Source organism: Rhinoderma darwinii (assembly GCF_050947455.1).
Source record: "Rhinoderma darwinii isolate aRhiDar2 chromosome 5 unlocalized genomic scaffold, aRhiDar2.hap1 SUPER_5_unloc_42, whole genome shotgun sequence".
Lineage (NCBI taxonomy): Eukaryota > Metazoa > Chordata > Amphibia > Anura > Rhinodermatidae > Rhinoderma > Rhinoderma darwinii.
In genome coordinates this window covers 660,784-682,270 of record NW_027461801.1, presented here as the reverse complement: position 1 = coordinate 682,270, position 21,487 = coordinate 660,784, and the positions used below count along the sequence as shown (strand labels likewise).

Sequence of the window (21,487 nt, the reverse complement as noted above, 5' to 3'; positions counted from 1 at the left end):
GGCAACGCCCAAATGCCCTGCTGCCATGCAGATAAACACTGGCAGCGGCAGCAAGTGCATGCCCACAGCCACCCCTTGTTCCTTCACACCTTGTATCAGCTGTAATCCAGTCCAGTCCAGTGCTGCCTGCTGAGCAGCACTGACCAACACTGCCTGGGCCCAGGCTTTTATCTCTGAGGCCCCATTATGATGTCAGAAAGCTGGCTCTGGAATCCTGAGGGCTCCACTATGACACGTGCAAAGTTCCGTCTGAACTTTATATAAGACGGTGAGGCTCAGTCAGTCACTCAGTGTTGCCTGAGAGGGCAACACTGCAACAGCCGGCCGCCAGGCTGTCTTTTTTTTGCACAGCTAGTTGCCTCCAGGAGGCCACAAGAGGGAGACAAGGGACTGCAAAATGGAAAATAGGCATCCACCAACTTTACAGACAACTTCTCCTTGCTCCTACAACCTCCATCCTTGCACAGTTTGTTATTCTTCTAGGTAACATAGTAACAAATCCAAATTGCTGCTCTCTTTGTAGGCAAGCAAGGCTTTGTTGCAACTGCAATTCTTACTTCTTCTTGAAATGTAGGGACGACAGTACATTCCATCACATCCATCTAGTGTACACAGGTAGGTCCATTGTGGCGGGCAGGCGAGCGGGCGGGCTGCTTTATTGGCTGTTTGCTGTTCCCCTACTCCACTCCACTATTTGACTGTTGTGCTGCATCAATCAATCAATCAATCAATCAATCAATCAATCAATCAATCAATCAATCAGTGGCTGGCTCAGGTGCAGCTCTTTAACTTACCTAAAAGGGAGGGCGGAGAGAAGACAAGGAAGGTGAATGAGGTGTTCCAATGTGAAATGCCGGAAACACAGAAACACAGACGACACACAACAAGAGGTGGCAATCTATTCATTAATTGCATTTAATCAATGAGCTCATTATCACTCATGCATTGTCCAACAGGTGTTGAAATAATGGGATTAAAAGGGGAGATCCCTTCAGAAAGACAGAAACAATAGCAAAGACAAAAAACACTTTTGGAATCTGCTTTTAGTCAACACATAAGGAAAGGGTGCACCGGTCCTGGAAATACTGCAATACCAGGTCAATGCGTGGAGTGGACAGAGCAAGCTCTATTTCCATCTCCCTGTTCTAAAAATCCATTTAATATATGGTCCCCAGATAGGGGACGTATCAGATATTAAACTGATAAGAACAGATACTACACTTGATCTTAGCCAAAAGGCCGAGAAGCGATAACCCGAACGGGCCGCGCGTTGCCCGAGCCTGCCCGATACTGCTGTTCAGCCCTTGCAGCGATTCAGCCTACTTCTAGGCAATTCCATGGGGCCCTGCAGGCTCACACACTCACAGCTACACGGGAGGTGAATAAAGGCCGGAGAGGAAGCCAGACAGGATTTGCTTCTTTTGCTTGCACCACAATGCAGTGCTGAAAGAGGAGGAATCTACATAAAAACGCCTTCCTGGCAACGCCCAAATGCCCTGCTGCCATGCAGATAAACACTGGCAGCGGCAGCAAGTGCATGCCCACAGCCACCCCTTGTTCCTTCACACCTTGTATCAGCTGTAATCCAGTCCAGTCCAGTGCTGCCTGCTGAGCAGCACTGACCAACACTGCCTGGGCCCAGGCTTTTATCTCTGAGGCCCCATTATGATGTCAGAAAGCTGGCTCTGGAATCCTGAGGGCTCCACTATGACACGTGCAAAGTTCCGTCTGAACTTTATATAAGACGGTGAGGCTCAGTCAGTCACTCAGTGTTGCCTGAGAGGGCAACACTGCAACAGCCGGCCGCCAGGCTGTCTTTTTTTTGCACAGCTAGTTGCCTCCAGGAGGCCACAAGAGGGAGACAAGGGACTGCAAAATGGAAAATAGGCATCCACCAACTTTACAGACAACTTCTCCTTGCTCCTACAACCTCCATCCTTGCACAGTTTGTTATTCTTCTAGGTAACATAGTAACAAATCCAAATTGCTGCTCTCTTTGTAGGCAAGCAAGGCTTTGTTGCAACTGCAATTCTTACTTCTTCTTGAAATGTAGGGACGACAGTACATTCCATCACATCCATCTAGTGTACACAGGTAGGTCCATTGTGGCGGGCAGGCGAGCGGGCGGGCTGCTTTATTGGCTGTTTGCTGTTCCCCTACTCCACTCCACTATTTGACTGTTGTGCTGCTCAATCAATCAATCAATCAATCAATCAATCAATCAATCAATCAATCAATCAATCAGTGGCTGGCTCAGGTGCAGCTCTTTAACTTACCTAAAAGGGAGGGCGGAGAGAAGACAAGGAAGGTGAATGAGGTGTTCCAATGTGAAATGCCGGAAACACAGAAACACAGACGACACACAACAAGAGGTGGCAATCTATTCATTAATTGCATTTAATCAATGAGCTCATTATCACTCATGCATTGTCCAACAGGTGTTGAAATAATGGGATTAAAAGGGGAGATCCCTTCAGAAAGACAGAAACAATAGCAAAGACAAAAAACACTTTTGGAATCTGCTTTTAGTCAACACATAAGGAAAGGGTGCACCGGTCCTGGAAATACTGCAATACCAGGTCAATGCGTGGAGTGGACAGAGCAAGCTCTATTTCCATCTCCCTGTTCTAAAAATCCATTTAATATATGGTCCCCAGATAGGGGACGTATCAGATATTAAACTGATAAGAACAGATACTACACTTGATCTTAGCCAAAAGGCCGAGAAGCGATAACCCGAACGGGCCGCGCGTTGCCCGAGCCTGCCCGATACTGCTGTTCAGCCCTTGCAGCGATTCAGCCTACTTCTAGGCAATTCCATGGGGCCCTGCAGGCTCACACACTCACAGCTACACGGGAGGTGAATAAAGGCCGGAGAGGAAGCCAGACAGGATTTGCTTCTTTTGCTTGCACCACAATGCAGTGCTGAAAGAGGAGGAATCTACATAAAAACGCCTTCCTGGCAACGCCCAAATGCCCTGCTGCCATGCAGATAAACACTGGCAGCGGCAGCAAGTGCATGCCCACAGCCACCCCTTGTTCCTTCACACCTTGTATCAGCTGTAATCCAGTCCAGTCCAGTGCTGCCTGCTGAGCAGCACTGACCAACACTGCCTGGGCCCAGGCTTTTATCTCTGAGGCCCCATTATGATGTCAGAAAGCTGGCTCTGGAATCCTGAGGGCTCCACTATGACACGTGCAAAGTTCCGTCTGAACTTTATATAAGACGGTGAGGCTCAGTCAGTCACTCAGTGTTGCCTGAGAGGGCAACACTGCAACAGCCGGCCGCCAGGCTGTCTTTTTTTTGCACAGCTAGTTGCCTCCAGGAGGCCACAAGAGGGAGACAAGGGACTGCAAAATGGAAAATAGGCATCCACCAACTTTACAGACAACTTCTCCTTGCTCCTACAACCTCCATCCTTGCACAGTTTGTTATTCTTCTAGGTAACATAGTAACAAATCCAAATTGCTGCTCTCTTTGTAGGCAAGCAAGGCTTTGTTGCAACTGCAATTCTTACTTCTTCTTGAAATGTAGGGACGACAGTACATTCCATCACATCCATCTAGTGTACACAGGTAGGTCCATTGTGGCGGGCAGGCGAGCGGGCGGGCTGCTTTATTGGCTGTTTGCTGTTCCCCTACTCCACTCCACTATTTGACTGTTGTGCTGCATCAATCAATCAATCAATCAATCAATCAATCAATCAATCAATCAATCAATCAGTGGCTGGCTCAGGTGCAGCTCTTTAACTTACCTAAAAGGGAGGGCGGAGAGAAGACAAGGAAGGTGAATGAGGTGTTCCAATGTGAAATGCCGGAAACACAGAAACACAGACGACACACAACAAGAGGTGGCAATCTATTCATTAATTGCATTTAATCAATGAGCTCATTATCACTCATGCATTGTCCAACAGGTGTTGAAATAATGGGATTAAAAGGGGAGATCCCTTCAGAAAGACAGAAACAATAGCAAAGACAAAAAACACTTTTGGAATCTGCTTTTAGTCAACACATAAGGAAAGGGTGCACCGGTCCTGGAAATACTGCAATACCAGGTCAATGCGTGGAGTGGACAGAGCAAGCTCTATTTCCATCTCCCTGTTCTAAAAATCCATTTAATATATGGTCCCCAGATAGGGGACGTATCAGATATTAAACTGATAAGAACAGATACTACACTTGATCTTAGCCAAAAGGCCGAGAAGCGATAACCCGAACGGGCCGCGCGTTGCCCGAGCCTGCCCGATACTGCTGTTCAGCCCTTGCAGCGATTCAGCCTACTTCTAGGCAATTCCATGGGGCCCTGCAGGCTCACACACTCACAGCTACACGGGAGGTGAATAAAGGCCGGAGAGGAAGCCAGACAGGATTTGCTTCTTTTGCTTGCACCACAATGCAGTGCTGAAAGAGGAGGAATCTACATAAAAACGCCTTCCTGGCAACGCCCAAATGCCCTGCTGCCATGCAGATAAACACTGGCAGCGGCAGCAAGTGCATGCCCACAGCCACCCCTTGTTCCTTCACACCTTGTATCAGCTGTAATCCAGTCCAGTCCAGTGCTGCCTGCTGAGCAGCACTGACCAACACTGCCTGGGCCCAGGCTTTTATCTCTGAGGCCCCATTATGATGTCAGAAAGCTGGCTCTGGAATCCTGAGGGCTCCACTATGACACGTGCAAAGTTCCGTCTGAACTTTATATAAGACGGTGAGGCTCAGTCAGTCACTCAGTGTTGCCTGAGAGGGCAACACTGCAACAGCCGGCCGCCAGGCTGTCTTTTTTTTGCACAGCTAGTTGCCTCCAGGAGGCCACAAGAGGGAGACAAGGGACTGCAAAATGGAAAATAGGCATCCACCAACTTTACAGACAACTTCTCCTTGCTCCTACAACCTCCATCCTTGCACAGTTTGTTATTCTTCTAGGTAACATAGTAACAAATCCAAATTGCTGCTCTCTTTGTAGGCAAGCAAGGCTTTGTTGCAACTGCAATTCTTACTTCTTCTTGAAATGTAGGGACGACAGTACATTCCATCACATCCATCTAGTGTACACAGGTAGGTCCATTGTGGCGGGCAGGCGAGCGGGCGGGCTGCTTTATTGGCTGTTTGCTGTTCCCCTACTCCACTCCACTATTTGACTGTTGTGCTGCATCAATCAATCAATCAATCAATCAATCAATCAATCAATCAATCAATCAATCAATCAATCAATCAATCAGTGGCTGGCTCAGGTGCAGCTCTTTAACTTACCTAAAAGGGAGGGCGGAGAGAAGACAAGGAAGGTGAATGAGGTGTTCCAATGTGAAATGCCGGAAACACAGAAACACAGACGACACACAACAAGAGGTGGCAATCTATTCATTAATTGCATTTAATCAATGAGCTCATTATCACTCATGCATTGTCCAACAGGTGTTGAAATAATGGGATTAAAAGGGGAGATCCCTTCAGAAAGACAGAAACAATAGCAAAGACAAAAAACACTTTTGGAATCTGCTTTTAGTCAACACATAAGGAAAGGGTGCACCGGTCCTGGAAATACTGCAATACCAGGTCAATGCGTGGAGTGGACAGAGCAAGCTCTATTTCCATCTCCCTGTTCTAAAAATCCATTTAATATATGGTCCCCAGATAGGGGACGTATCAGATATTAAACTGATAAGAACAGATACTACACTTGATCTTAGCCAAAAGGCCGAGAAGCGATAACCCGAACGGGCCGCGCGTTGCCCGAGCCTGCCCGATACTGCTGTTCAGCCCTTGCAGCGATTCAGCCTACTTCTAGGCAATTCCATGGGGCCCTGCAGGCTCACACACTCACAGCTACACGGGAGGTGAATAAAGGCCGGAGAGGAAGCCAGACAGGATTTGCTTCTTTTGCTTGCACCACAATGCAGTGCTGAAAGAGGAGGAATCTACATAAAAACGCCTTCCTGGCAACGCCCAAATGCCCTGCTGCCATGCAGATAAACACTGGCAGCGGCAGCAAGTGCATGCCCACAGCCACCCCTTGTTCCTTCACACCTTGTATCAGCTGTAATCCAGTCCAGTCCAGTGCTGCCTGCTGAGCAGCACTGACCAACACTGCCTGGGCCCAGGCTTTTATCTCTGAGGCCCCATTATGATGTCAGAAAGCTGGCTCTGGAATCCTGAGGGCTCCACTATGACACGTGCAAAGTTCCGTCTGAACTTTATATAAGACGGTGAGGCTCAGTCAGTCACTCAGTGTTGCCTGAGAGGGCAACACTGCAACAGCCGGCCGCCAGGCTGTCTTTTTTTTGCACAGCTAGTTGCCTCCAGGAGGCCACAAGAGGGAGACAAGGGACTGCAAAATGGAAAATAGGCATCCACCAACTTTACAGACAACTTCTCCTTGCTCCTACAACCTCCATCCTTGCACAGTTTGTTATTCTTCTAGGTAACATAGTAACAAATCCAAATTGCTGCTCTCTTTGTAGGCAAGCAAGGCTTTGTTGCAACTGCAATTCTTACTTCTTCTTGAAATGTAGGGACGACAGTACATTCCATCACATCCATCTAGTGTACACAGGTAGGTCCATTGTGGCGGGCAGGCGAGCGGGCGGGCTGCTTTATTGGCTGTTTGCTGTTCCCCTACTCCACTCCACTATTTGACTGTTGTGCTGCATCAATCAATCAATCAATCAATCAATCAATCAATCAATCAATCAATCAATCAGTGGCTGGCTCAGGTGCAGCTCTTTAACTTACCTAAAAGGGAGGGCGGAGAGAAGACAAGGAAGGTGAATGAGGTGTTCCAATGTGAAATGCCGGAAACACAGAAACACAGACGACACACAACAAGAGGTGGCAATCTATTCATTAATTGCATTTAATCAATGAGCTCATTATCACTCATGCATTGTCCAACAGGTGTTGAAATAATGGGATTAAAAGGGGAGATCCCTTCAGAAAGACAGAAACAATAGCAAAGACAAAAAACACTTTTGGAATCTGCTTTTAGTCAACACATAAGGAAAGGGTGCACCGGTCCTGGAAATACTGCAATACCAGGTCAATGCGTGGAGTGGACAGAGCAAGCTCTATTTCCATCTCCCTGTTCTAAAAATCCATTTAATATATGGTCCCCAGATAGGGGACGTATCAGATATTAAACTGATAAGAACAGATACTACACTTGATCTTAGCCAAAAGGCCGAGAAGCGATAACCCGAACGGGCCGCGCGTTGCCCGAGCCTGCCCGATACTGCTGTTCAGCCCTTGCAGCGATTCAGCCTACTTCTAGGCAATTCCATGGGGCCCTGCAGGCTCACACACTCACAGCTACACGGGAGGTGAATAAAGGCCGGAGAGGAAGCCAGACAGGATTTGCTTCTTTTGCTTGCACCACAATGCAGTGCTGAAAGAGGAGGAATCTACATAAAAACGCCTTCCTGGCAACGCCCAAATGCCCTGCTGCCATGCAGATAAACACTGGCAGCGGCAGCAAGTGCATGCCCACAGCCACCCCTTGTTCCTTCACACCTTGTATCAGCTGTAATCCAGTCCAGTCCAGTGCTGCCTGCTGAGCAGCACTGACCAACACTGCCTGGGCCCAGGCTTTTATCTCTGAGGCCCCATTATGATGTCAGAAAGCTGGCTCTGGAATCCTGAGGGCTCCACTATGACACGTGCAAAGTTCCGTCTGAACTTTATATAAGACGGTGAGGCTCAGTCAGTCACTCAGTGTTGCCTGAGAGGGCAACACTGCAACAGCCGGCCGCCAGGCTGTCTTTTTTTTGCACAGCTAGTTGCCTCCAGGAGGCCACAAGAGGGAGACAAGGGACTGCAAAATGGAAAATAGGCATCCACCAACTTTACAGACAACTTCTCCTTGCTCCTACAACCTCCATCCTTGCACAGTTTGTTATTCTTCTAGGTAAAACATAGTAACAAATCCAAATTGCTGCTCTCTTTGTAGGCAAGCAAGGCTTTGTTGCAACTGCAATTCTTACTTCTTCTTGAAATGTAGGGACGACAGTACATTCCATCACATCCATCTAGTGTACACAGGTAGGTCCATTGTGGCGGGCAGGCGAGCGGGCGGGCTGCTTTATTGGCTGTTTGCTGTTCCCCTACTCCACTCCACTATTTGACTGTTGTGCTGCATCAATCAATCAATCAATCAATCAATCAATCAATCAATCAATCAATCAATCAATCAATCAATCAGTGGCTGGCTCAGGTGCAGCTCTTTAACTTACCTAAAAGGGAGGGCGGAGAGAAGACAAGGAAGGTGAATGAGGTGTTCCAATGTGAAATGCCGGAAACACAGAAACACAGACGACACACAACAAGAGGTGGCAATCTATTCATTAATTGCATTTAATCAATGAGCTCATTATCACTCATGCATTGTCCAACAGGTGTTGAAATAATGGGATTAAAAGGGGAGATCCCTTCAGAAAGACAGAAACAATAGCAAAGACAAAAAACACTTTTGGAATCTGCTTTTAGTCAACACATAAGGAAAGGGTGCACCGGTCCTGGAAATACTGCAATACCAGGTCAATGCGTGGAGTGGACAGAGCAAGCTCTATTTCCATCTCCCTGTTCTAAAAATCCATTTAATATATGGTCCCCAGATAGGGGACGTATCAGATATTAAACTGATAAGAACAGATACTACACTTGATCTTAGCCAAAAGGCCGAGAAGCGATAACCCGAACGGGCCGCGCGTTGCCCGAGCCTGCCCGATACTGCTGTTCAGCCCTTGCAGCGATTCAGCCTACTTCTAGGCAATTCCATGGGGCCCTGCAGGCTCACACACTCACAGCTACACGGGAGGTGAATAAAGGCCGGAGAGGAAGCCAGACAGGATTTGCTTCTTTTGCTTGCACCACAATGCAGTGCTGAAAGAGGAGGAATCTACATAAAAACGCCTTCCTGGCAACGCCCAAATGCCCTGCTGCCATGCAGATAAACACTGGCAGCGGCAGCAAGTGCATGCCCACAGCCACCCCTTGTTCCTTCACACCTTGTATCAGCTGTAATCCAGTCCAGTCCAGTGCTGCCTGCTGAGCAGCACTGACCAACACTGCCTGGGCCCAGGCTTTTATCTCTGAGGCCCCATTATGATGTCAGAAAGCTGGCTCTGGAATCCTGAGGGCTCCACTATGACACGTGCAAAGTTCCGTCTGAACTTTATATAAGACGGTGAGGCTCAGTCAGTCACTCAGTGTTGCCTGAGAGGGCAACACTGCAACAGCCAGCCGCCAGGCTGTCTTTTTTTTGCACAGCTAGTTGCCTCCAGGAGGCCACAAGAGGGAGACAAGGGACTGCAAAATGGAAAATAGGCATCCACCAACTTTACAGACAACTTCTCCTTGATCCTACAACCTCCATCCTTGCACAGTTTGTTATTATTCTAGGTAACATAGTAACAAATCCAAATTGCTGCTCTCTTTGTAGGCAAGCAAGGCTTTGTTGCAACTGCAATTCTTACTTCTTCTTGAAATGTAGGGACGACAGTACATTCCATCACATCCATCTAGTGTACACAGGTAGGTCCATTGTGGCGGGCAGGCGAGCGGGCGGGCTGCTTTATTGGCTGTTTGCTGTTCCCCTACTCCACTCCACTATTTGACTGTTGTGCTGCATCAATCAATCAATCAATCAATCAATCAATCAATCAATCAATCAATCAGTGGCTGGCTCAGGTGCAGCTCTTTAACTTACCTAAAAGGGAGGGCGGAGAGAAGACAAGGAAGGTGAATGAGGTGTTCCAATGTGAAATGCCGGAAACACAGAAACACAGACGACACACAACAAGAGGTGGCAATCTATTCATTAATTGCATTTAATCAATGAGCTCATTATCACTCATGCATTGTCCAACAGGTGTTGAAATAATGGGATTAAAAGGGGAGATCCCTTCAGAAAGACAGAAACAATAGCAAAGACAAAAAACACTTTTGGAATCTGCTTTTAGTCAACACATAAGGAAAGGGTGCACCGGTCCTGGAAATACTGCAATACCAGGTCAATGCGTGGAGTGGACAGAGCAAGCTCTATTTCCATCTCCCTGTTCTAAAAATCCATTTAATATATGGTCCCCAGATAGGGGACGTATCAGATATTAAACTGATAAGAACAGATACTACACTTGATCTTAGCCAAAAGGCCGAGAAGCGATAACCCGAACGGGCCGCGCGTTGCCCGAGCCTGCCCGATACTGCTGTTCAGCCCTTGCAGCGATTCAGCCTACTTCTAGGCAATTCCATGGGGCCCTGCAGGCTCACACACTCACAGCTACACGGGAGGTGAATAAAGGCCGGAGAGGAAGCCAGACAGGATTTGCTTCTTTTGCTTGCACCACAATGCAGTGCTGAAAGAGGAGGAATCTACATAAAAACGCCTTCCTGGCAACGCCCAAATGCCCTGCTGCCATGCAGATAAACACTGGCAGCGGCAGCAAGTGCATGCCCACAGCCACCCCTTGTTCCTTCACACCTTGTATCAGCTGTAATCCAGTCCAGTCCAGTGCTGCCTGCTGAGCAGCACTGACCAACACTGCCTGGGCCCAGGCTTTTATCTCTGAGGCCCCATTATGATGTCAGAAAGCTGGCTCTGGAATCCTGAGGGCTCCACTATGACACGTGCAAAGTTCCGTCTGAACTTTATATAAGACGGTGAGGCTCAGTCAGTCACTCAGTGTTGCCTGAGAGGGCAACACTGCAACAGCCGGCCGCCAGGCTGTCTTTTTTTTGCACAGCTAGTTGCCTCCAGGAGGCCACAAGAGGGAGACAAGGGACTGCAAAATGGAAAATAGGCATCCACCAACTTTACAGACAACTTCTCCTTGCTCCTACAACCTCCATCCTTGCACAGTTTGTTATTCTTCTAGGTAACATAGTAACAAATCCAAATTGCTGCTCTCTTTGTAGGCAAGCAAGGCTTTGTTGCAACTGCAATTCTTACTTCTTCTTGAAATGTAGGGACGACAGTACATTCCATCACATCCATCTAGTGTACACAGGTAGGTCCATTGTGGCGGGCAGGCGAGCGGGCGGGCTGCTTTATTGGCTGTTTGCTGTTCCCCTACTCCACTCCACTATTTGACTGTTGTGCTGCATCAATCAATCAATCAATCAATCAATCAATCAATCAATCAATCAATCAATCAATCAATCAATCAATCAGTGGCTGGCTCAGGTGCAGCTCTTTAACTTACCTAAAAGGGAGGGCGGAGAGAAGACAAGGAAGGTGAATGAGGTGTTCCAATGTGAAATGCCGGAAACACAGAAACACAGACGACACACAACAAGAGGTGGCAATCTATTCATTAATTGCATTTAATCAATGAGCTCATTATCACTCATGCATTGTCCAACAGGTGTTGAAATAATGGGATTAAAAGGGGAGATCCCTTCAGAAAGACAGAAACAATAGCAAAGACAAAAAACACTTTTGGAATCTGCTTTTAGTCAACACATAAGGAAAGGGTGCACCGGTCCTGGAAATACTGCAATACCAGGTCAATGCGTGGAGTGGACAGAGCAAGCTCTATTTCCATCTCCCTGTTCTAAAAATCCATTTAATATATGGTCCCCAGATAGGGGACGTATCAGATATTAAACTGATAAGAACAGATACTACACTTGATCTTAGCCAAAAGGCCGAGAAGCGATAACCCGAACGGGCCGCGCGTTGCCCGAGCCTGCCCGATACTGCTGTTCAGCCCTTGCAGCGATTCAGCCTACTTCTAGGCAATTCCATGGGGCCCTGCAGGCTCACACACTCACAGCTACACGGGAGGTGAATAAAGGCCGGAGAGGAAGCCAGACAGGATTTGCTTCTTTTGCTTGCACCACAATGCAGTGCTGAAAGAGGAGGAATCTACATAAAAACGCCTTCCTGGCAACGCCCAAATGCCCTGCTGCCATGCAGATAAACACTGGCAGCGGCAGCAAGTGCATGCCCACAGCCACCCCTTGTTCCTTCACACCTTGTATCAGCTGTAATCCAGTCCAGTCCAGTGCTGCCTGCTGAGCAGCACTGACCAACACTGCCTGGGCCCAGGCTTTTATCTCTGAGGCCCCATTATGATGTCAGAAAGCTGGCTCTGGAATCCTGAGGGCTCCACTATGACACGTGCAAAGTTCCGTCTGAACTTTATATAAGACGGTGAGGCTCAGTCAGTCACTCAGTGTTGCCTGAGAGGGCAACACTGCAACAGCCGGCCGCCAGGCTGTCTTTTTTTTGCACAGCTAGTTGCCTCCAGGAGGCCACAAGAGGGAGACAAGGGACTGCAAAATGGAAAATAGGCATCCACCAACTTTACAGACAACTTCTCCTTGCTCCTACAACCTCCATCCTTGCACAGTTTGTTATTCTTCTAGGTAACATAGTAACAAATCCAAATTGCTGCTCTCTTTGTAGGCAAGCAAGGCTTTGTTGCAACTGCAATTCTTACTTCTTCTTGAAATGTAGGGACGACAGTACATTCCATCACATCCATCTAGTGTACACAGGTAGGTCCATTGTGGCGGGCAGGCGAGCGGGCGGGCTGCTTTATTGGCTGTTTGCTGTTCCCCTACTCCACTCCACTATTTGACTGTTGTGCTGCATCAATCAATCAATCAATCAATCAATCAATCAATCAATCAATCAATCAATCAATCAATCAGTGGCTGGCTCAGGTGCAGCTCTTTAACTTACCTAAAAGGGAGGGCGGAGAGAAGACAAGGAAGGTGAATGAGGTGTTCCAATGTGAAATGCCGGAAACACAGAAACACAGACGACACACAACAAGAGGTGGCAATCTATTCATTAATTGCATTTAATCAATGAGCTCATTATCACTCATGCATTGTCCAACAGGTGTTGAAATAATGGGATTAAAAGGGGAGATCCCTTCAGAAAGACAGAAACAATAGCAAAGACAAAAAACACTTTTGGAATCTGCTTTTAGTCAACACATAAGGAAAGGGTGCACCGGTCCTGGAAATACTGCAATACCAGGTCAATGCGTGGAGTGGACAGAGCAAGCTCTATTTCCATCTCCCTGTTCTAAAAATCCATTTAATATATGGTCCCCAGATAGGGGACGTATCAGATATTAAACTGATAAGAACAGATACTACACTTGATCTTAGCCAAAAGGCCGAGAAGCGATAACCCGAACGGGCCGCGCGTTGCCCGAGCCTGCCCGATACTGCTGTTCAGCCCTTGCAGCGATTCAGCCTACTTCTAGGCAATTCCATGGGGCCCTGCAGGCTCACACACTCACAGCTACACGGGAGGTGAATAAAGGCCGGAGAGGAAGCCAGACAGGATTTGCTTCTTTTGCTTGCACCACAATGCAGTGCTGAAAGAGGAGGAATCTACATAAAAACGCCTTCCTGGCAACGCCCAAATGCCCTGCTGCCATGCAGATAAACACTGGCAGCGGCAGCAAGTGCATGCCCACAGCCACCCCTTGTTCCTTCACACCTTGTATCAGCTGTAATCCAGTCCAGTCCAGTGCTGCCTGCTGAGCAGCACTGACCAACACTGCCTGGGCCCAGGCTTTTATCTCTGAGGCCCCATTATGATGTCAGAAAGCTGGCTCTGGAATCCTGAGGGCTCCACTATGACACGTGCAAAGTTCCGTCTGAACTTTATATAAGACGGTGAGGCTCAGTCAGTCACTCAGTGTTGCCTGAGAGGGCAACACTGCAACAGCCGGCCGCCAGGCTGTCTTTTTTTTGCACAGCTAGTTGCCTCCAGGAGGCCACAAGAGGGAGACAAGGGACTGCAAAATGGAAAATAGGCATCCACCAACTTTACAGACAACTTCTCCTTGCTCCTACAACCTCCATCCTTGCACAGTTTGTTATTCTTCTAGGTAACATAGTAACAAATCCAAATTGCTGCTCTCTTTGTAGGCAAGCAAGGCTTTGTTGCAACTGCAATTCTTACTTCTTCTTGAAATGTAGGGACGACAGTACATTCCATCACATCCATCTAGTGTACACAGGTAGGTCCATTGTGGCGGGCAGGCGAGCGGGCGGGCTGCTTTATTGGCTGTTTGCTGTTCCCCTACTCCACTCCACTATTTGACTGTTGTGCTGCATCAATCAATCAATCAATCAATCAATCAATCAATCAATCAATCAATCAGTGGCTGGCTCAGGTGCAGCTCTTTAACTTACCTAAAAGGGAGGGCGGAGAGAAGACAAGGAAGGTGAATGAGGTGTTCCAATGTGAAATGCCGGAAACACAGAAACACAGACGACACACAACAAGAGGTGGCAATCTATTCATTAATTGCATTTAATCAATGAGCTCATTATCACTCATGCATTGTCCAACAGGTGTTGAAATAATGGGATTAAAAGGGGAGATCCCTTCAGAAAGACAGAAACAATAGCAAAGACAAAAAACACTTTTGGAATCTGCTTTTAGTCAACACATAAGGAAAGGGTGCACCGGTCCTGGAAATACTGCAATACCAGGTCAATGCGTGGAGTGGACAGAGCAAGCTCTATTTCCATCTCCCTGTTCTAAAAATCCATTTAATATATGGTCCCCAGATAGGGGACGTATCAGATATTAAACTGATAAGAACAGATACTACACTTGATCTTAGCCAAAAGGCCGAGAAGCGATAACCCGAACGGGCCGCGCGTTGCCCGAGCCTGCCCGATACTGCTGTTCAGCCCTTGCAGCGATTCAGCCTACTTCTAGGCAATTCCATGGGGCCCTGCAGGCTCACACACTCACAGCTACACGGGAGGTGAATAAAGGCCGGAGAGGAAGCCAGACAGGATTTGCTTCTTTTGCTTGCACCACAATGCAGTGCTGAAAGAGGAGGAATCTACATAAAAACGCCTTCCTGGCAACGCCCAAATGCCCTGCTGCCATGCAGATAAACACTGGCAGCGGCAGCAAGTGCATGCCCACAGCCACCCCTTGTTCCTTCACACCTTGTATCAGCTGTAATCCAGTCCAGTCCAGTGCTGCCTGCTGAGCAGCACTGACCAACACTGCCTGGGCCCAGGCTTTTATCTCTGAGGCCCCATTATGATGTCAGAAAGCTGGCTCTGGAATCCTGAGGGCTCCACTATGACACGTGCAAAGTTCCGTCTGAACTTTATATAAGACGGTGAGGCTCAGTCAGTCACTCAGTGTTGCCTGAGAGGGCAACACTGCAACAGCCGGCCGCCAGGCTGTCTTTTTTTTGCACAGCTAGTTGCCTCCAGGAGGCCACAAGAGGGAGACAAGGGACTGCAAAATGGAAAATAGGCATCCACCAACTTTACAGACAACTTCTCCTTGCTCCTACAACCTCCATCCTTGCACAGTTTGTTATTCTTCTAGGTAACATAGTAACAAATCCAAATTGCTGCTCTCTTTGTAGGCAAGCAAGGCTTTGTTGCAACTGCAATTCTTACTTCTTCTTGAAATGTAGGGACGACAGTACATTCCATCACATCCATCTAGTGTACACAGGTAGGTCCATTGTGGCGGGCAGGCGAGCGGGCGGGCTGCTTTATTGGCTGTTTGCTGTTCCCCTACTCCACTCCACTATTTGACTGTTGTGCTGCATCAATCAATCAATCAATCAATCAATCAATCAATCAATCAATCAATCAATCAGTGGCTGGCTCAGGTGCAGCTCTTTAACTTACCTAAAAGGGAGGGCGGAGAGAAGACAAGGAAGGTGAATGAGGTGTTCCAATGTGAAATGCCGGAAACACAGAAACACAGACGACACACAACAAGAGGTGGCAATCTATTCATTAATTGCATTTAATCAATGAGCTCATTATCACTCATGCATTGTCCAACAGGTGTTGAAATAATGGGATTAAAAGGGGAGATCCCTTCAGAAAGACAGAAACAATAGCAAAGACAAAAAACACTTTTGGAATCTGCTTTTAGTCAACACATAAGGAAAGGGTGCACCGGTCCTGGAAATACTGCAATACCAGGTCAATGCGTGGAGTGGACAGAGCAAGCTCTATTTCCATCTCCCTGTTCTAAAAATCCATTTAATATATGGTCCCCAGATAGGGGACGTATCAGATATTAAACTGATAAGAACAGATACTACACTTGATCTTAGCCAAAAGGCCGAGAAGCGATAACCCGAACGGGCCGCGCGTTGCCCGAGCCTGCCCGATACTGCTGTTCAGCCCTTGCAGCGATTCAGCCTACTTCTAGGCAATTCCATGGGGCCCTGCAGGCTCACACACTCACAGCTACACGGGAGGTGAATAAAGGCCGGAGAGGAAGCCAGACAGGATTTGCTTCTTTTGCTTGCACCACAATGCAGTGCTGAAAGAGGAGGAATCTACATAAAAACGCCTTCCTGGCAACGCCCAAATGCCCTGCTGCCATGCAGATAAACACTGGCAGCGGCAGCAAGTGCATGCCCACAGCCACCCCTTGTTCCTTCACACCTTGTATCAGCTGTAATCCAGTCCAGTCCAGTGCTGCCTGCTGAGCAGCACTGACCAACACTGCCTGGGCCCAGGCTTTTATCTCTGAGGCCCCATTATGATGTCAGAAAGCTGGCTCTGGAATCCTGAGGGCTCCACTATGACACGTGCAAAGTTCCGTCTGAACTTTATATAAGACGGTGAGGCTCAGTCAGTCACTCAGTGTTGCCTGAGAGGGCAACACTGCAACAGCCGGCCGCCAGGCTGTCTTTTTTTTGCACAGCTAGTTGCCTCCAGGAGGCCACAAGAGGGAGACAAGGGACTGCAAAATGGAAAATAGGCATCCACCAACTTTACAGACAACTTCTCCTTGCTCCTACAACCTCCATCCTTGCACAGTTTGTTATTCTTCTAGGTAACATAGTAACAAATCCAAATTGCTGCTCTCTTTGTAGGCAAGCAAGGCTTTGTTGCAACTGCAATTCTTACTTCTTCTTGAAATGTAGGGACGACAGTACATTCCATCACATCCATCTAGTGTACACAGGTAGGTCCATTGTGGCGGGCAGGCGAGCGGGCGGGCTGCTTTATTGGCTGTTTGCTGTTCCCCTACTCCACTCCACTATTTGACTGTTGTGCTGCATCAATCAATCAATCAATCAATCAATCAATCAATCAATCAATCAGTGGCTGGCTCAGGTGCAGCTCTTTAACTTACCTAAAAGGGAGGGCGGAGAGAAGACAAGGAAGGTGAATGAGGTGTTCCAATGTGAAATGCCGGAAACACAGAAACACAGACGACACACAACAAGAGGTGGCAATCTATTCATTAATTGCATTTAATCAATGAGCTCATTATCACTCATGCATTGTCCAACAGGTGTTGAAATAATGGGATTAAAAGGGGAGATCCCTTCAGAAAGACAGAAACAATAGCAAAGACAAAAAACACTTTTGGAATCTGCTTTTAGTCAACACATAAGGAAAGGGTGCACCGGTCCTGGAAATACTGCAATACCAGGTCAATGCGTGGAGTGGACAGAGCAAGCTCTATTTCCATCTCCCTGTTCTAAAAATCCATTTAATATATGGTCCCCAGATAGGGGACGTATCAGATATTAAACTGATAAGAACAGATACTACACTTGATCTTAGCCAAAAGGCCGAGAAGCGATAACCCGAACGGGCCGCGCGTTGCCCGAGCCTGCCCGATACTGCTGTTCAGCCCTTGCAGCGATTCAGCCTACTTCTAGGCAATTCCATGGGGCCCTGCAGGCTCACACACTCACAGCTACACGGGAGGTGAATAAAGGCCGGAGAGGAAGCCAGACAGGATTTGCTTCTTTTGCTTGCACCACAATGCAGTGCTGAAAGAGGAGGAATCTACATAAAAACGCCTTCCTGGCAACGCCCAAATGCCCTGCTGCCATGCAGATAAACACTGGCAGCGGCAGCAAGTGCATGCCCACAGCCACCCCTTGTTCCTTCACACCTTGTATCAGCTGTAATCCAGTCCAGTCCAGTGCTGCCTGCTGAGCAGCACTGACCAACACTGCCTGGGTCCAGGCTTTTATCTCTGAGGCCCCATTATGATGTCAGAAAGCTGGCTCTGGAATCCTGAGGGCTCCACTATGACACGTGCAAAGTTCCGTCTGAACTTTATATAAGACGGTGAGGCTCAGTCAGTCACTCAGTGTTGCCTGAGAGGGCAACACTGCAACAGCCGGCCGCCAGGCTGTCTTTTTTTTGCACAGCTAGTTGCCTCCAGGAGGCCACAAGAGGGAGACAAGGGACTGCAAAATGGAAAATAGGCATCCACCAACTTTACAGACAACTTCTCCTTGCTCCTACAACCTCCATCCTTGCACAGTTTGTTATTCTTCTAGGTAACATAGTAACAAATCCAAATTGCTGCTCTCTTTGTAGGCAAGCAAGGCTTTGTTGCAACTGCAATTCTTACTTCTTCTTGAAATGTAGGGACGACAGTACATTCCATCACATCCATCTAGTGTACACAGGTAGGTCCATTGTGGCGGGCAGGCGAGCGGGCGGGCTGCTTTATTGGCTGTTTGCTGTTCCCCTACTCCACTCCACTATTTGACTGTTGTGCTGCATCAATCAATCAATCAATCAATCAATCAATCAATCAATCAATCAATCAGTGGCTGGCTCAGGTGCAGCTCTTTAACTTACCTAAAAGGGAGGGCGGAGAGAAGACAAGGAAGGTGAATGAGGTGTTCCAATGTGAAATGCCGGAAACACAGAAACACAGACGACACACAACAAGAGGTGGCAATCTATTCATTAATTGCATTTAATCAATGAGCTCATTATCACTCATGCATTGTCCAACAGGTGTTGAAATAATGGGATTAAAAGGGGAGATCCCTTCAGAAAGACAGAAACAATAGCAAAGACAAAAAACACTTTTGGAATCTGCTTTTAGTCAACACATAAGGAAAGGGTGCACCGGTCCTGGAAATACTGCAATACCAGGTCAATGCGTGGAGTGGACAGAGCAAGCTCTATTTCCATCTCCCTGTTCTAAAAATCCATTTAATATATGGTCCCCAGATAGGGGACGTATCAGATATTAAACTGATAAGAACAGATACTACACTTGATCTTAGCCAAAAGGCCGAGAAGCGATAACCCGAACGGGCCGCGCGTTGCCCGAGCCTGCCCGATACTGCTGTTCAGCCCTTGCAGCGATTCAGCCTACTTCTAGGCAATTCCATGGGGCCCTGCAGGCTCACACACTCACAGCTACACGGGAGGTGAATAAAGGCCGGAGAGGAAGCCAGACAGGATTTGCTTCTTTTGCTTGCACCACAATGCAGTGCTGAAAGAGGAGGAATCTACATAAAAACGCCTTCCTGGCAACGCCCAAATGCCCTGCTGCCATGCAGATAAACACTGGCAGCGGCAGCAAGTGCATGCCCACAGCCACCCCTTGTTCCTTCACACCTTGTATCAGCTGTAATCCAGTCCAGTCCAGTGCTGCCTGCTGAGCAGCACTGACCAACACTGCCTGGGCCCAGGCTTTTATCTCTGAGGCCCCATTATGATGTCAGAAAGCTGGCTCTGGAATCCTGAGGGCTCCACTATGACACGTGCAAAGTTCCGTCTGAACTTTATATAAGACGGTGAGGCTCAGTCAGTCACTCAGTGTTGCCTGAGAGGGCAACACTGCAACAGCCGGCCGCCAGGCTGTCTTTTTTTTGCACAGCTAGTTGCCTCCAGGAGGCCACAAGAGGGAGACAAGGGACTGCAAAATGGAAAATAGGCATCCACCAACTTTACAGACAACTTCTCCTTGCTCCTACAACCTCCATCCTTGCACAGTTTGTTATTCTTCTAGGTAACATAGTAACAAATCCAAATTGCTGCTCTCTTTGTAGGCAAGCAAGGCTTTGTTGCAACTGCAATTCTTACTTCTTCTTGAAATGTAGGGACGACAGTACATTCCATCACATCCATCTAGTGTACACAGGTAGGTCCATTGTGGCGGGCAGGCGAGCGGGCGGGCTGCTTTATTGGCTGTTTGCTGTTCCCCTACTCCACTCCACTATTTGACTGTTGTGCTGCATCAATCAATCAATCAATCAATCAATCAATCAATCAATCAATCAATCAGTGGCTGGCTCAGGTGCAGCTCTTTAACTTACCTAAAAGGGAGGGCGGAGAGAAGACAAGGAAGGTGAATGAGGTGTTCCAATGTGAAATGCCGGAAACACAGAAACACAGACGACACACAACAAGAGGTGGCAATCTATTCATTAATTGCATTTAATCAATGAGCTCATTATCACTCATGCATTGTCCAACAGGTGTTGAAATAATGGGATTAAAAGGGGAGATCCCTTCAGAAAGACAGAAACAATAGCAAAGACAAAAAACACTTTTGGAATCTGCTTTTAGTCAACACATAAGGAAAGGGTGCACCGGTCCTGGAAATACTGCAATACCAGGTCAATGCGTGGAGTGGACAGAGCAAGCTCTATTTCCATCTCCCTGTTCTAAAAATCCATTTAATATATGGTCCCCAGATAGGGGACGTATCAGATATTAAACTGATAAGAACAGATACTACACTTGATCTTAGCCAAAAGGCCGAGAAGCGATAACCCGAACGGGCCGCGCGTTGCCCGAGCCTGCCCGATACTGCTGTTCAGCCCTTGCAGCGATTCAGCCTACTTCTAGGCAATTCCATGGGGCCCTGCAGGCTCACACACTCACAGCTACACGGGAGGTGAATAAAGGCCGGAGAGGAAGCCAGACAGGATTTGCTTCTTTTGCTTGCACCACAATGCAGTGCTGAAAGAGGAGGAATCTACATAAAAACGCCTTCCTGGCAACGCCCAAATGCCCTGCTGCCATGCAGATAAACACTGGCAGCGGCAGCAAGTGCATGCCCACAGCCACCCCTTGTTCCTTCACACCTTGTATCAGCTGTAATCCAGTCCAGTCCAGTGCTGCCTGCTGAGCAGCACTGACCAACACTGCCTGGGCCCAGGCTTTTATCTCTGAGGCCCCATTATGATGTCAGAAAGCTGGCTCTGGAATCCTGAGGGCTCCACTATGACACGTGCAAAGTTCCGTCTGAACTTTATATAAGACGGTGAGGCTCAGTCAGTCACTCAGTGTTGCCTGAGAGGGCAACACTGCAACAGCCGGCCGCCAGGCTGTCTTTTTTTTGCACAGCTAGTTGCCTCCAGGAGGCCACAAGAGGGAGACAAGGGACTGCAAAATGGAAAATAGGCATCCACCAACTTTACAGACAACTTCTCCTTGCTCCTACAACCTCCATCCTTGCACAGTTTGTTATTCTTCTAGGTAACATAGTAACAAATCCAAATTGCTGCTCTCTTTGTAGGCAAGCAAGGCTTTGTTGCAACTGCAATTCTTACTTCTTCTTGAAATGTAGGGACGACAGTACATTCCATCACATCCATCTAGTGTACACAGGTAGGTCCATTGTGGCGGGCAGGCGAGCGGGCGGGCTGCTTTATTGGCTGTTTGCTGTTCCCCTACTCCACTCCACTATTTGACTGTTGTGCTGCATCAATCAATCAATCAATCAATCAATCAATCAATCAAT

At 47.8% G+C, this 21,487-nt stretch overlaps 14 non-coding genes across 14 annotated transcripts; all 14 read right to left on the bottom strand.

Moving 5' to 3' along the window:
* Positions 1-1,060: 1,060 nt before the first annotated feature.
* Positions 1,061-1,251, bottom strand: LOC142693382 (U2 spliceosomal RNA). Its single transcript, XR_012861730.1, has one exon. It is a non-coding gene; the product is annotated as a U2 spliceosomal RNA (small nuclear RNA).
* Positions 1,252-2,542: 1,291 nt separating this feature from the next.
* Positions 2,543-2,733, bottom strand: LOC142693381 (U2 spliceosomal RNA). The gene has a single exon (XR_012861729.1). It is a non-coding gene; the product is annotated as a U2 spliceosomal RNA (small nuclear RNA).
* A 1,288-nt stretch (positions 2,734-4,021) lies between these two features.
* Positions 4,022-4,212, bottom strand: LOC142693377 (U2 spliceosomal RNA). Its single transcript, XR_012861727.1, has one exon. It is a non-coding gene; the product is annotated as a U2 spliceosomal RNA (small nuclear RNA).
* A 1,304-nt stretch (positions 4,213-5,516) lies between these two features.
* On the bottom strand, positions 5,517-5,707 carry LOC142693376 (U2 spliceosomal RNA). The gene has a single exon (XR_012861726.1). It is a non-coding gene; the product is annotated as a U2 spliceosomal RNA (small nuclear RNA).
* A 1,288-nt stretch (positions 5,708-6,995) lies between these two features.
* LOC142693375 (U2 spliceosomal RNA) lies at positions 6,996-7,186 on the bottom strand. The gene has a single exon (XR_012861725.1). It is a non-coding gene; the product is annotated as a U2 spliceosomal RNA (small nuclear RNA).
* Positions 7,187-8,488: 1,302 nt separating this feature from the next.
* On the bottom strand, positions 8,489-8,679 carry LOC142693374 (U2 spliceosomal RNA). The gene has a single exon (XR_012861724.1). It is a non-coding gene; the product is annotated as a U2 spliceosomal RNA (small nuclear RNA).
* A 1,284-nt stretch (positions 8,680-9,963) lies between these two features.
* LOC142693373 (U2 spliceosomal RNA) lies at positions 9,964-10,154 on the bottom strand. The gene has a single exon (XR_012861723.1). It is a non-coding gene; the product is annotated as a U2 spliceosomal RNA (small nuclear RNA).
* A 1,304-nt stretch (positions 10,155-11,458) lies between these two features.
* On the bottom strand, positions 11,459-11,649 carry LOC142693372 (U2 spliceosomal RNA). The gene has a single exon (XR_012861722.1). It is a non-coding gene; the product is annotated as a U2 spliceosomal RNA (small nuclear RNA).
* A 1,296-nt stretch (positions 11,650-12,945) lies between these two features.
* Positions 12,946-13,136, bottom strand: LOC142693371 (U2 spliceosomal RNA). Its single transcript, XR_012861721.1, has one exon. It is a non-coding gene; the product is annotated as a U2 spliceosomal RNA (small nuclear RNA).
* Positions 13,137-14,420: 1,284 nt separating this feature from the next.
* Positions 14,421-14,611, bottom strand: LOC142693370 (U2 spliceosomal RNA). Its single transcript, XR_012861720.1, has one exon. It is a non-coding gene; the product is annotated as a U2 spliceosomal RNA (small nuclear RNA).
* Positions 14,612-15,899: 1,288 nt separating this feature from the next.
* Positions 15,900-16,090, bottom strand: LOC142693369 (U2 spliceosomal RNA). The gene has a single exon (XR_012861719.1). It is a non-coding gene; the product is annotated as a U2 spliceosomal RNA (small nuclear RNA).
* Positions 16,091-17,370: 1,280 nt separating this feature from the next.
* LOC142693368 (U2 spliceosomal RNA) lies at positions 17,371-17,561 on the bottom strand. Its single transcript, XR_012861718.1, has one exon. It is a non-coding gene; the product is annotated as a U2 spliceosomal RNA (small nuclear RNA).
* Positions 17,562-18,845: 1,284 nt separating this feature from the next.
* Positions 18,846-19,036, bottom strand: LOC142693365 (U2 spliceosomal RNA). Its single transcript, XR_012861716.1, has one exon. It is a non-coding gene; the product is annotated as a U2 spliceosomal RNA (small nuclear RNA).
* Positions 19,037-20,320: 1,284 nt separating this feature from the next.
* Positions 20,321-20,511, bottom strand: LOC142693364 (U2 spliceosomal RNA). Its single transcript, XR_012861715.1, has one exon. It is a non-coding gene; the product is annotated as a U2 spliceosomal RNA (small nuclear RNA).
* Between the last annotated feature and the right edge of the window lie 976 nt (positions 20,512-21,487).